The sequence below is a fragment of the Ambystoma mexicanum genome, chromosome 3q (genome assembly GCF_040938575.1).
Source record: "Ambystoma mexicanum isolate Mex_15411 chromosome 3q, UKY_AmexF1_1, whole genome shotgun sequence".
NCBI classification, from domain to species: Eukaryota; Metazoa; Chordata; class Amphibia; order Caudata; family Ambystomatidae; genus Ambystoma; species Ambystoma mexicanum.
In genome coordinates, this window is record NC_090926.1 from 834,065,199 (window position 1) to 834,079,548 (window position 14,350).

At 43.6% G+C, this 14,350-nt stretch overlaps 1 protein-coding gene across 2 annotated transcripts in view; it reads right to left on the minus strand.

Moving 5' to 3' along the window:
- COX11 (cytochrome c oxidase copper chaperone COX11) overlaps positions 1–14,350 on the minus strand; it is a 133,071-nt gene that overhangs the window by 117,055 nt on the left and 1,666 nt on the right. The window lies entirely within an intron of this gene.

Below are 14,350 nucleotides of genomic sequence, written 5' to 3' on the forward strand. Positions count from 1 at the left end.
GCATATGATGAGATGAATTTAGAAACGGTCAGAGTTCAGTTAAGGTAACATGCATTGTTCAGTTCTGGACAGCACACTTGGGAACATTTAGCTTGATTTTTTAATTCATCAATAATACAATATCAACAGACTTCTAATAGTCTCGCATTCACACATAATATTCTCTCAACAGCCACATTTCACATCTAATCTGATCTGTTGCTAAGCAACATTCAATACAAGGACCATACGAATGGTTAGTTTAAACTGGATTTTCTATGCATGCGTGTCAGTGCGAAGCTACTATGCGAACCGAGCATGCGCGTACAGAGCAGTGGCCTCGGTATGCGTGCATGCTCAATTATAGTCTTCTACGCGTCGGGTGAACTCCACCTCACAGAGTATATATTGGCGCAATGGACGGAGGTACAAGTTTTGCTGCCCGCGCACCAGATAGTTCAGGGATTCAGCCCATGACAAGGTGAGAGTTTATTCTCCACAACTAATCCACTTGCTAAATTCCTTATGCTAACACGCATGTTCTAAGTTTACACTATTTGACTTATTGGCAGGAACACTACAGAATTCTGCAATGGTACAACTGACGAGAGAATTTCGCTTTCTTGAATATTTGAGGGGACAAATACAATAGGTGAGCGATTTTGTTTTCTCGCTCTTATCCACAAATTAGAATTTTAGGGGCAAGAGATAATAACTAATCCTAATTATCACAGATAATACATATGGTGCTTCAGTGGGGAAACTAATACTATTGTTTGTTCACTTTGGGAGAACTTATATTAATGTCACTCTCAAGTGCTGTCCACACCTTTACTTTGCATGTTTGATTTACAATACTTAGTTTTGTTAACTTATTGTCCTCATGTTCCCCCCCCCCCCATGAACCTACCTGCAACATTTCACATCGATGTCCACATAATGGGTATGTTAAAACAATCTTTCTAATGGCATGATGTTAATATTGATTTTGCGAATTAATTTTGCGATATAATTTTCATTTAAATGGAACATCATTTATGACGCCATTGTATAAATTACTGTCATTGCACATTATCAGCCTTGATAACGACACATTTGTCGAAACACGTGTCGGCTGATTGGAGGAATCAATAAACTACATTTACATACCCATTTAAGGATTATCTTTGAGGACTTGATGGACATTGTCTATTTTGATGTAGCCTTGGGAGAGAGCGCGACTTGCTGGTCAATATCCAACCGAATGCTTATCATTTGCCAGGATAGTTCACCACCTAGGGGTAGAGGACATCCCATTAGCGTTTGAAGGATGTGTGGCTGCGAGGCACTTTGTGCTCAACCAGCTGTGGTCATGTTCAAAATTTAACAGTGCTAATAATCGCTACAGGAGTTGTATGGCAGAAGTATTAGGAACAGTAGAATATCATCATCATGTGAAAATGCGAAAGCTCTCACCATCCGCGTTAGATCCCGCTTATGTAAGCGTGTTCCACTGGTGTATACCGCTAAATATAAATCTTCCTGGTCGTCCTAGTTCACGCTGAGGTTCTATGGCTCACAATGTCAATAGTCCAAACACAGGGAAACCGGAAAGGATAGTGATTTCTGGTAAAGATACGAGGACCTATTTATTGGCAGTATGCAGGTCTCACTAGAACGCAATGTAAAAGCTACTAAATTTCAATGTAAACACTCACCCCCATCTGTACGTGTTCGTAGTGGATGCTCGCAGTGAAAATAGATGGCGTCTGTCTCACTATGTACTTAACACGCCGAGCGCTACGGTCACTCAAAGCGGGTGCATTCTAGAAGGAATGTTAGGTGAGCGCACCCCGTAACTGACGGTGGCTGGCTAGTAACATACATCACTATATTCGGAAACCCGATCCAGAGACGTCTGCTACTGATCACCACTGTAGGCCATTGCACTGCAATGTAGTTGCAGTGAGAGATGGCGGCAGTAACCACGGCAACAGCGCTCGCTGTTAGCTCGTTGCATGCGCCATCTTGTGCAAGTATAAGGGATCTAAAACGCTGGTGTTTAGAGGGGACGGACTGCATACAGACAGCCCAGTTTTCATATTGGAGTGGAGTTCTCCATTCAAGTGGACTAAGATAAATCTTATATACATATGCTTCGGCCCCAAGTAAAAATAGCTTGCCAACACTTGAATACTGTGTACTCGCTCTACGCTTGACCAAAATTATGTTGGTCCATAATAGGCAAATGTGCAATAAAAACGGGCACTAATCATGGACATTATAAAGTGCACATATTTTTCAATGGAAGAGGCATTCTAACTCTGGGTCAGGGGATGATGGAAACCATAACTATACTAACGAATAAACTTGCTATTAATGTAACGGGTCAGCATTCAGTTAGCTCACACATGCCATGCCATAGTACCTAGCATTATTCTAGTAATCAGTGTTGGTGACCATAATTTTGACTTAGTTTGTGTATTGCAGTGGTTACACACTTATATGCTACGCATATTCTAATGGAAGGATTGATGTTTATACAATTATAGCATGAAAACAAGTATTATGTTGTAGACAAGTTCAAAGACCATACATTATTCAAGCCCCTAGGTTGGACAGTATTTACCGATTTGCACTCTAATGAGTTATACACATTCCAGTTAGAGGATGATTGTCAAATAGACAGCTGGCAAAGTTACATACCAATATATTCTTCATATTATAGAGGAGAGATGGATGAAGTAAAGACAATCACAGCAAGCATTCTTATTATATGTAACAATTCAAACATTCCTCGTTCAAGCCCCTTGGTTGGACAGTGTCCAGTAGATGGACCCAATACGATTTGCAGTGATTTGCCCGTGGCTGAAAGTACAGCGGGCGAAATGTTCGCATGAGAAAGGTGCGAACTACCAAATGTTTGCACCTTTCTCATGCAAACACACATACAAACTCACACCCCCACCCACAACACACCCATTACACCCCCCCCAACACACCCCCACAACATAAACAAACCCCACTTACCTTGTCTTCACACTGGATTCCTGCAGCGCCAGTTCCCTTTCACTTCCGTGATCGGAAACCGACGCTGCAGGGTCCTTTTTTTTTTGTTTTTGTTTTCTTTTTTTAAACGGCAGGTTGCGGGTCCAAGTATAAGTATAGTGAGCGGGGCGATGCAGGGGACACCCCCGCAGCCCCCCCCCCTTTTTTTTTTTTTTACAATGCTACCAAACAAAGGTTCGAACTTTTGGTGTTCGAACCTTTGGTCATAGCGACCATTTATTTTCAGTAAAATTGACCTACACCCCCAATACATCTCTCTTTGTAAAATCAGGGAATGATCATTACCACCACTCTTTGGGCGTTTTACAACTTCCAATATTTGAAATTTAAGTTGTGCAATAGTATGGTGCTGCTCTGCAAAGTGTCTCGCTACCGGTGATCTAAAATTCTTGCACCTTATATTAGATTTGCGTTCCGTCCATCGTTATTCAACGGGTCTCATTGTCTGCCCTATGTATAGTTTCCTGCATATGCATTTTATGGCGTAAAATCACCCCTGGGGTGAGACAGGTTGAGAAAACCCTCAACTTAATCTTTTTGCCAGTCTGTGGATGGGTGATTGTGTCCCTTTTCATGTTATTGTTGCAATGAGTACAACTAAGGCATGGAAATGTGCCCTTCTTCCTGGTTTTAAGAAGCAGTTGCTTTTCCCTTTGATGGTTTCACTGCCCTTACCAGTTTGGCTCTAAAGTTTCGCCCTCTCTTAAAAGCCATCATGGGGGCTATTGGGAATAATTTGAACAATATAGTGTCATTGTGGAGAATGCTCTAAAGTTTTTTTAATGGTCATGCTGCTTTGAAACCTCTGTGTTGAGATAAATAGGAGGGGCATCGCCTTATTTTTGTCTTTAGGTGTCAGTAGCTGGTCCTTTATCACCTCTGCCGATCTAGACCTGGCTCCGTTCAGGAGCTCTTCGGGGTAACCTCGTCTCTTGAATTTCTCCACCAGTGTGGAGCATTTTGTGTCGAGTCCTGCTGGATAAGATATTATCCTTTTTAATTTCAAAATGTGGCTGTATGGCAGGCTCTTAAGCATCGCCCTTGGATGGAAGCTGGTGTAGTGAAGTAGGTTATTAGCATCAGTTGGTTTATGATAGATGGTTGTAGCAATGTTCCCATCCTTGATCACAAGGCTCACATCCAAGAAGTGAAGTGATGGTGATCCAATCTCCATAGTGAATTTAATTCTAGGGTGTACTGTGTCGAGATAGGTAAGGAATATTGTGATTCTTCTTAGGTCCACACCAAACACCGAAAATGTTGTCTATGAGCCTTTTCCAGATAAGTGTGTTTAGTGGCCATACAGGGTGGTCAAGTACAAACTGTTCAAATGTATACATAAAGGAATTTGCGTATACGGGAGACATTGCTGAGCCCATAGACGTGCCAGAAGCCTGCATGTAGTACTTGCCTTGAATTCGAAAGTCATTATTGTATAGTATTAAATTAAGCAGCTCAAGGACAAATTGGGTATTACCTCCAAGTTCAGATGTATTAACTAAGAGCCACTCAATAGCCTCCAATCCTTCCTCATGGGGGATTGACGTATAGAGACTGCATACGTCTAGGCTGAATAGGATACACTCCGAGCTGAGGGCCGAGATATCTTTGAGACAGTTGAGGAAGTCCGTAGTATCCTTAAGGTACGTTGGTATTTCATGGATCAGGGGTTGTAACAATTATCAACATAGATTGCCAGCGGGTCGAAGATACTCTCCGTCTCTGCTACTATTGGTCGTAATGGCGGATTAATGCGGTCCTTGTGGATCTTGGGTAAACCGTAGAAGACAGGGGTCAACGGTTCTTTCAATCAAAATCTTAATATCGTTCAGGGGAGTCACTGTCAAGTCTGATGTAAGTGGATTCATCGTTAAGAAGCTCAAGACATCTGTTGGTGTAATAGGCGGTATCATCATGATGATGGCCTCTCCCTTAGCCACAGGTTTGATAGTAAGTTCCTAGTCTTTGGCCAAGGTGTCAATGTGTTCACATGACAATTCTTAATGTTTATCCTACTGAGATCAGCCAATATGCTTTTCTCAAACAGGTTCAAAATAGAGTTTTGTACCTGGGGTCAAACTCACTTTTAGGGCACATTTCTAGTCTGTCGTCAATTGGTAATGTAGATTCCATTGGTCATTAGGGATGTTGGTAGGCTGTTGTGGTCCGTCTACCTGGATCGGCTCCCCTATGCTGCTATTACTGCTACTCCCGGTTCTTGGTGAGCCAGGTTGTTGTGGTCTACCTCTATTAAGGTTTCTATGGTGGTAGAACTCCTGCCAAGTGTATACGACGTTGTTGAGGTAGTGGAAAGTATCTCGTTTAAAACTTCCTCAATTTCCTCTGCTCCACGTCAGATTTGTAGTTAGCCAATTTTGAGTTTACTTCTTCAAGCAATTGTGCGAGTTCTTGTTCAGATTTAAATTCTGATAGTTGGGTCTTCAATGATGCAATGTCAGAATCGATAGTATTAAGAGACTTTGATAGTTACTCAATTGTGAGCAAGATCAGATCCAGTGAACACTTGTTCAAGATCTGATCCCACTTTGCTACAAACTCTTTATTTTCACTACAGAGAGTAGGTCTCAAATAGAGCCCGAGTCCCCTGGGAATTTTCTGGGATTTATAGTTTTCCACTAGTGTTGTTGTGTGGAGTTTTTGAGAGATCTCACGTTTTATAAGCTTTTCTCATTTGAATAATAGTTTGTCTGGGTTTTCTTGACTCTGAAGGGCTTTGTCTGTGTCCTTAATTAACGATAGGATGCGTTTTACTTCATCTGCACTAAATGCTAGTGTTGTTGCATGTTTATCAGTGAGCTCATTATTCTAGAAAAGGACATCTTCTCGAAACTTTAGTGTTGGGGGTGCTACCAATTGTATTGTGCCACACTAGCCTTGCAAGTGAACCAATATAGAACCAATTATTGTTAGTGCACACCAATTTTCAGAATTCACACTTTAAAAGAATTCATCTCTCTGTTAATGAATATTTAAGGTGCAGGGGATGAACTGTGGTCCTGGCACGGATCCACCACAAAATACAGAAAAAAGAAGAAGATCCAAAGGTCGAATACTTACTAATAATAGTAACGCCAGACTGGAGGAGTCCGGTACGGTTCCCGGACCTTCTCGAATAGTCAAATCGACAAACCACTGGTACTTCCCCAGTTCAAGGAACCGATTCGGAATCCAGTGGGGGGGCGGGGGAGGAGAGAAAGAGTCATCCACTGAACCAGGAAGGGGACTGGAGACTTATTGCGTGGGCGATTTCCGGGTAGTCTGGCAGAAGCCAGGACTTGGGAGACGCTGAAGAATGTCGAGGAAGCTTGGGCACCGGGTACCAGAAAGGCCTACAGATTGGCTTGGGCACGGTGGAATAGCTGGTGTGTGGAGCAACACATACATCCCACTAGAGCAGATGGAACTCAGATAGTGAATTTTCTAGCAGCTTTGGCAGCATAAGGCAAAGCATACAGAACAGTAAAGACATGTAGATCAGCCATATCTGCAGGCCACCGAAACAGGCGGTAGTTGAACACCCACTTGTAAGTAAACTCCTCAGAGGAGTGAGACTTTTGATACCGCAGCTACCCAAAATATATACAGACATGGGACGCGACTACAGTACTGAATTTGTTCAATAACTGGCCGGACAATGGGCACTTGACAAGGAAAGCAATATCAGCTATGCTCACTACACTGCTCTGCCTCCTATCTTGTTTGTTTGTTTGTTTTATTACTTGTATTGCGCGCCAGACCCAAGGGTATAAGGGAGCATTGCATATGACAACTGGTGTCCGGTTCAAAGTGAGAATACAATAGAGCGAGTACTTTTGCTCGAAAACAAAAGGTTCATTTTTTTTTTTATTATATATTTTTTGGGGGGTTTTTAACCACAGAATGGCAGTTGGGGGGGGGGCCAAAAAAAAGAATGTAAACAAAAAAGTTTCTAACCTTTTGTTTTCGAGCAAATGTACACGAACCTATTGTATTTCGAGCAAATGTACACGAACCTATTGTATTTCGAACCTTTTCATTCGAACTTTTAACCTATAACCATGACAACTACAGCTTGGTTACATAACAGTTTAAGCATATACAGATAAAATAAATAGACATAGCAGAGCAAATCAAAGGAGTCCATGTTATTACAGAATAAACACAGTACATACCCAATCGGGGCAGTAAACACTGAGAGGCAGGTAAGTATCTACAAAGATACAAGGTTGGCCAGGCGGGGGTGGACAGGCATAGTTGGTCATAGGCAAATAGAAATCTGTTGCTTATTTATCCGCGTCTTTGATCCACCTTATGAGGTTCTGTCGGAATTTAATGTATGGATGATCTGTTCGCAGAGTAAGGGATAGGGAGTTTCAAAGTTGAGCTGCTTTGACCTGGAAGCTGCATCCTCCGACTCTGGAAAATTTAAATCTAGGTAGTGAAATGCCGTTGGAGTTGGAGGATCTTGCTGGACTTATTCTAGTAAATCTCTCTTAGACAGCAAGGTGCAGCATTGTTTAGACATTTGTATACAAGTGAAGCCACTTTTAGCTGGATTTTCTCGTGAGTCGAGAGCCAATTATTTGCTCTTCTAATTTCAGAAATGTGGACTCTCCTGGATATACCTAGTGCTGCTCTAAGAACAATATTCTGAAGGAGGTGGATTCTTTTGATAGTTTCCTTATTGGCCCCAATGTAAAGAAAGTTGCAATAATCCAATTTCGATAGCAAGGGTAATGCAGCTTTTATTGGACAGGAAGGGTTTGCCTGCTCTTACCAATTTTCTGGTATAAGCAGTGGCGGAAGCCATCGCATTGACCTGTTTATTAAAGGAGAGGGTAGAATCCAGAGTTTTTACCTCATGAGCGGTGGTGATTTGATTGCTGTCAATGTTTTAGGGTGAAGGAGGTGCCCAGGATAATCTCAGTCTCATCATCATTCAGGCATAGTCCGTGGGTGGCCATCCATGCCTGAATGATGAGATTCACCCTATTCACCAAGGCCAAATCCTTGTCATAATCACCAGTAAGTGGTAGGAGAATATGAGTATCATCTGCATAATTAGTGAAGGTGATACCAAGAAGGTCCAGATCATCGAAAAGGGCTTCGGGAAGATATTGCATAAGGTAGGAGAAACACAAGATCCCTGGGGCACTCCGCATGTAATGGGGATGGAGTCTGCCGCCGCAGTGGGGGAAAAAGACTCATGGTCCTATTGTTAAGAAAGGATTGAATCCATGCTATGGCTTCTTCAGAGAAATGAGCAGCCAAGTCCAGATGACTACATAGTACCTTGTGGTCAACAAGGTCAAATGCAGCTGATATGTCCAAAAGGAGGAATAGGGCCGATTTCCCTTTATCCCAGAGCTCGTCAATCTGGGCCTTTAGGTCTATTAAGGCTGTTTCGGTCCCGTGCTGGGGTCGGAAGCCAGACTGACGTGCTCCTAGCAGGTGGTTGTCTTCTAGGTGTTTTTGTATTTGTGAATACGCCATTTTATCTATGATTTTTAGAAGAAAGGGCACTGTTGTAATTGGGCCGTAATTAGTAGGTATGGACGAGTCTAACGTCTGTTTTTTGAGTAAGTGGAGCACCCAGGATTCTTTTAGGTTACCTGCTATGGACCCTGTGGCGAATGAAGCATTAATACGTTTCGAGATGAAGGGAGCCAAGTCTCTGGCTGCATCCTATCAGTTGGGCTGGGCATTGGTCTCCCTGACAATTCGACGGTTTGAGTGATAGTATAATTATATAATTATTTCTGTCTCAACAATAGTCACTTTAGAAAACTTAAAGCGAGGGGGGCAGGTGGTGTTTTTAGGAGGTGTAGTGGGAATTTTGGGTGTAGTCGCTGGGCCAAGTGACGCTTTTTTCTTGGCAATTTTGGCCTGGAGAGTTGCGACTTTATTGGTCAGAGCTTGCTGTATGTTAGTACACCAGGATTTATCTTGAACACAATTATCTGGCACTGGGATGGGAGATTCTATTTCTTTCAAGATGATAAAAAGTTCCTTCATGCTTGAATTGGCTTGTGTTGTAGGTTACCCGTTTTGCCAACAGTATTGTTGTAGAGGATAGATATATCCCTGAGAATTATTTTATTTTCATCAGAAGGTTGTAATCTCCATGCAACCTCGCATTGTGTTTTCAGGTGCGGGGTGTACCAGGAGTTAAGATGGGCTTTGGGTTTGCATTGTCTCATTTTAAACGGTGCGATTGAACCAAGTGCAGTGGACATCATTTTGTTGTACTCGTTCACCAAAGCTTCGGGCCCAGGTTATCTGGCAGCAAATTGAGTATAGGGAGGATCAAGGGGAGTAATTTGTATGGGGTGATATTTTTTTTGTTCCTTGTCGGAATGGGCGGTGGTAGTGGAAGTAGGTCTATTAGTTGCTACTGCAAATGTTATGAGGTAATGGTCTGTCCAGATCTGGGGGGAGATCGATGAGATAGTGGCATTAGTTGTAGTCTGCCACCCAGTCGAGTATTCTCCCTTTGTTATGGGTAGGGTGGAGCACTATTTGGGATAGGCCTAGTTCTGTTAGAAGGTTAGCCACACAAGTTGCGTGGGGGTTATTAAATCCCAGGTTGAGGTCCCCTAGGAGGATAACCCGAGAAGAGTTTAAGTTGTTAGACAAGATAGTGGAGATATCATCCTCAAAGGTTTCAATGGGGCCTGGAGTTTTGTATATGTTAATGTTAAAGGTCATTTGTACCGCGCACTATCACCACCGAAGTGGTCCCCTGGCGCTCTGGCGGCTCTGAAAAGGGGAGGAGGAGGGGTGGGTTAGTAGGAATAGGCTGGAAAAGTGCAAGAGAGCAGTGATGTGCTGTTGGCAGCCTCAGCCCGGTGGGTCCGTCGGCTGGGCTTGGGGTGTTTTACGGTCCGTAGTCGTCGTGTGCTGTTGTGCAAGTCTATGTGTGGTTTGTTTTGTTGTTGCATTGTTGTGAAGTTTGTGCGGATTGCTGCGTTAAGGCTTGTGGTTGTGTTTGGTTATAGGTTGAGAGGTGTATGCAGAGGGATGGAATTGTTAGTTGGTTGGTTAGTTGGCATTGCTGTCCTTGCAATTGTGGGATTCCATCTAGGTCCGGTACATGCTAACAGTCACATTTCTATCTAGATGCCGCGCAAGCTAGGTTCATAATTCTAAGTGTGGTGCATGCTAAGAGTCACATATGCTAACAGTCACATTTCTGAGATTCTATCTAGGTGTGGTATTTGCTAACAATCATATTTCTATCTAGATGCAACGCGGGCCAAGTTTGAGAATTCCGTCTAAGTGTGGCACATGCCAACAATCATGTTACTGCCTAGATTTGGCGCAAACTAAGCTTCAGAATTCCATCTAGGTGTGGCATATGCTAACAGTCACATTTCTGAAATTCCATCCAAGTGTGGCATATGCTAACAGTCACATTTCTGAAATTCCATCTAAGTGTGGCATATATCAGGTGGATGGTTAGAGTTTGAGAGTTATTAATCAGTAGCTTGGCTATAAGGCTTTCGCAAGATTTAATATCATTGGATGGAGCTAGTCTGATTGACAAATTGGATTTAGCAATAAGGGCTGTGACTCCTCCACGGGCTTCGCTTCTATCAGATCTTAAAATGGTGTATCCATTGGGGATGGCTAACATAAGGGCAGGTCCTGCAGCGGCATGAAGCCAGGATTCGGTAATAGCCAAGAAGTCAAGGTTTTCGGTCTGGAAGAGGTCTGCAATCTCAATAGCATGAGCAACCACAGATCTAGCATTCATTAAAGCACCCTTCAAGTGGGGGATGGTGGTTGTTGGTGTACATAGATTTCCTTTAGGCTGGGTCATAGGATTAGTACGAGTAAGTGCCTCATGCACCCTCAGGGGGAGGCTGTGGGGTCTTTTTGCACTCTTATTGAGATATTCGCTGGACGTGATCTTACTGCGGTTTGAGCTGGTAAGAGTTCTATTTGGAGGTTCATATAATTTAACTAGTCTAGCTCGAAGTCTTACATTTCTAGAGGTAGTGTTACAAGGTTGGGAATCAAATGTAAGGGGCTGCTGTTGTTCGACATGGACACTGGGGTTGGTCAACGATTGGGTTTGTGTCTGTGACATTGTGGGCCCAGAGTTGGTGTTGGGCTGGCAATATTCTAAGTTTGCAGGTTAAGACTATTGACAGTATGAAGAGGGGTAAGAGGTCTCCTAAGGCGCACATCTTGTGGTGTCGCAGAAGTAGGATAAGGCAAATAGTACTGTGGTATAGTCTAGGAACCATAAGAGGTGCAAAGTCAAGGTAGGCTGGGTCTGTTAGTCGAAACCACATAGGAGTAAGTGTTAATCTAACAAGGTCTCATTTTTAACCCTGCGTGATGGACAGACCTTGGGAGGGTGTCTAGAGGGCGCATGTAAGGTACGATATTTTCAGTATCTCATGTTGACCAAATGCAATGAATACAGCGTGCTGTGGAGCAATACAAATCCTATTAGTCATGCAAAATATATCAAGTACAGTACAATACCATATAGTTCAGCCTAGCTGGTATTTGGGTGCGGCATGCTGTGGCACCCGGAACAGGTGGGAAATGCTAATTGAACGAGCGTTCTAGTAGGTGACCAGAGTAGTAGTATTAGCTCAATAAGGGTAAGGAGTGCAGCGTATGTTACTTGGGGGCAGGTGCGGAGGCTCGTGATATCGCGGTCACCAGACTAAGAGCAGTGGTCATGCGATAGACAGGTTTGAGAGCACATTGTGAACAAATGTGGTCAACTCCTTGGCGAAGGCTGATGTTAGTAAACTGGCAGCCGACTGGAGCGGATGAGGAGTCAGTGTCAGAGCAATACTGGGGGTTATTGACATAATACATACGACTCGGGATGCCATAGAGTACGAGTACTTAAACAGTCGCCATATGGGAATAGGTTGTCCAGAGCGTCTTACATGTTCCAAGGTGGCTGAACTGGGTATGAAACAGAAATTGGCGGTATTGTAAACAAATATTATGGCGTATGCTGGGCTTCACTATACAAAGACTTGCACTAGTACATAAACACCTAGAGTGAGTAATCGGGAGATGGGGAAAAGCAAATACATCAGATTGATTGATGCTTACCGACTGTACAAGAACACGTTTATATGATGTTGATCAAGTTTGTTCGGGGGAAGGGGGTTTAAGCCGATGGTTGGCAGGAAGAAAGTTGGGCAGGGGTCCTGGCCACAGCCTCTGGCAGTTCTCTGGACAGGAGCCTTCTACGCTGGCCTTGCAAAAGGGTCTCTAATGTAAAGGCACTCGAAATAGAGAGGAGATCCTCTAGCCATTTGGGGGTCACATATTACATTAACAAGAGAACTAACAGTTTCAAACTCAGCTTTCCCAGACGAACCCAAATTATGCCCGGTCCGGTGTCTGAAAGCTTACAAAGAAATGACAGGTACTCTTTGAGCAACCGGTGCAACTCAATTGTTCATCTCACTAAGGAAACCTTTCAAGGCCGTAGCGGGGGCAACCCTAGCCAGATGGGTTAGGTGGTGTATGCCGCAGGCGGGTATTGCCTCACACCACCAGACACTGGAGTCCCACAAGGTTCATGCACCGCACCTACCCTGTATAACATCTTCTCCCTCCCTCTTTTCAATGACCTAGATTGTCGTGACATAGCCTACACAAACTATGCCGACGATACCCAAGTTTTACTCCCACTAACTGGCATCTACAAATAAGACGCCACTGCGCTAATCAACATCTACACAGCCATCCAAACCTGGATGTCAGCAAACAGCCTCTGCCTCAATGGGGATAAAACAGAGATCCTTGTGGAAGGCACTAAAGAAACCCTTAAGAAACTCTCCCCTCCAATACAGCTCCTTCTACATTGACAACAGCACCATCACAGCACCATCACTGCATCTTCCTCCGTAAAAACCCTAGGGGTTTACCTCGACTCCTCTCTGACAATGGCACGCCAGGTCTGTGCCATAGCCTCCACAGCTGCACTCACCACAAAGATAATCAACGCAGTCAAGCCGTTCCTGTCAATCAAAAACCGCCTCTCAATTGCCAGAGCCACAGTAGGCCCCAAGCTCGACTACTGCAATGCTCTCTTTCTTGGCACATCTGCCAAAAACCTCAAACTCCAAGTAACTCAAAACAATGCCCTCAGCAGCATCGAGCATTCCAAAAAGGGAACTTATCTCCCAGGCCAGGAAAGACGCTCATTGGCTACCTATCGGAGAACGCATCCTCTTTAAAACAATGGCTATTACACACAGGTGCCTCTCACTTAACGCACCTCCCTACCTCTCGGAAAGGATCACCCGCCACCCCTCAGTTAGACCCACCACAGCACATCTCTTCAACCAGGTCCATGTCCCCTCAGTCAAAAGGGGAAAAGCAGGAGGCTCCAGCTTCCAACACCTAGCCCCCAAGAATTGGAATGCCCTCTCCACTGCACTCAGGAATGAGGAATCTTACCATGTCTTCTGCAAAATGCTGAAAACCAAACTGTTCCACTAAACATGGCTAATTAGGTTGTCTCACTGCCGCAACTTCATGCCCCACCGCGACCAAGTACAATCACATCATCTGTCTCTGTATATAATGTATCATTTTTTGCTGTGTCCTTTTTGCTGTATTGTTTTTTTATGCTCATATGTAATGTACCCAACAAACTCTCTGTAACAGCGCCACGATGCCCCAGGGCCTCATTGCGCTATACAAATTGACATTGGAACATAAACATACGGGGCACATTCTATTAGAGGAGCTATGGCGTCAAAAACATATAATGCAGGTTGGAGGACATCCTAAAAGGCAGCCGACTGGTCGAGGCATCAACAGTCAAACAATTTTATTTTAGACCGATAAGTTAGATGTCTACGTTGGTGGTGAGTAAGCTTTGAACAAGCATAATCCGAGCCTCCGGTCTTGAAGAATACTGATTTTTCATACTAACATTATAGAAAATCAAGTGTTAAGTTTATGCTTTGGAGTCAAAACATACAGGTGGAGCCGTTCGTGGGTTTCATAAGTCTTTACTATGTTAGGTCTACAGGTAAGTACATGAGGATAATAAGGTAAAGTACATAGGCAGGGAGAGACATCCACTGGCCCCCTAGTCCATTAAGATACAGGTCCCAACTGTTTTTCTTAGAACACTCATGCACAGTAGAACACTCATGCAAGGTTCAGTCTAAACATTCTGCAACAACACTCCAGTCATGACCCAAGCACACATGACAGGGAGCAGATCAAAACTGAACATCAAGATTCTATTAAAGACACAGAGGTGAAGGATTATCGCACCCAGTCAATCGTTATATGGATTTGGAATCCTAATGTTGTGAAAGAT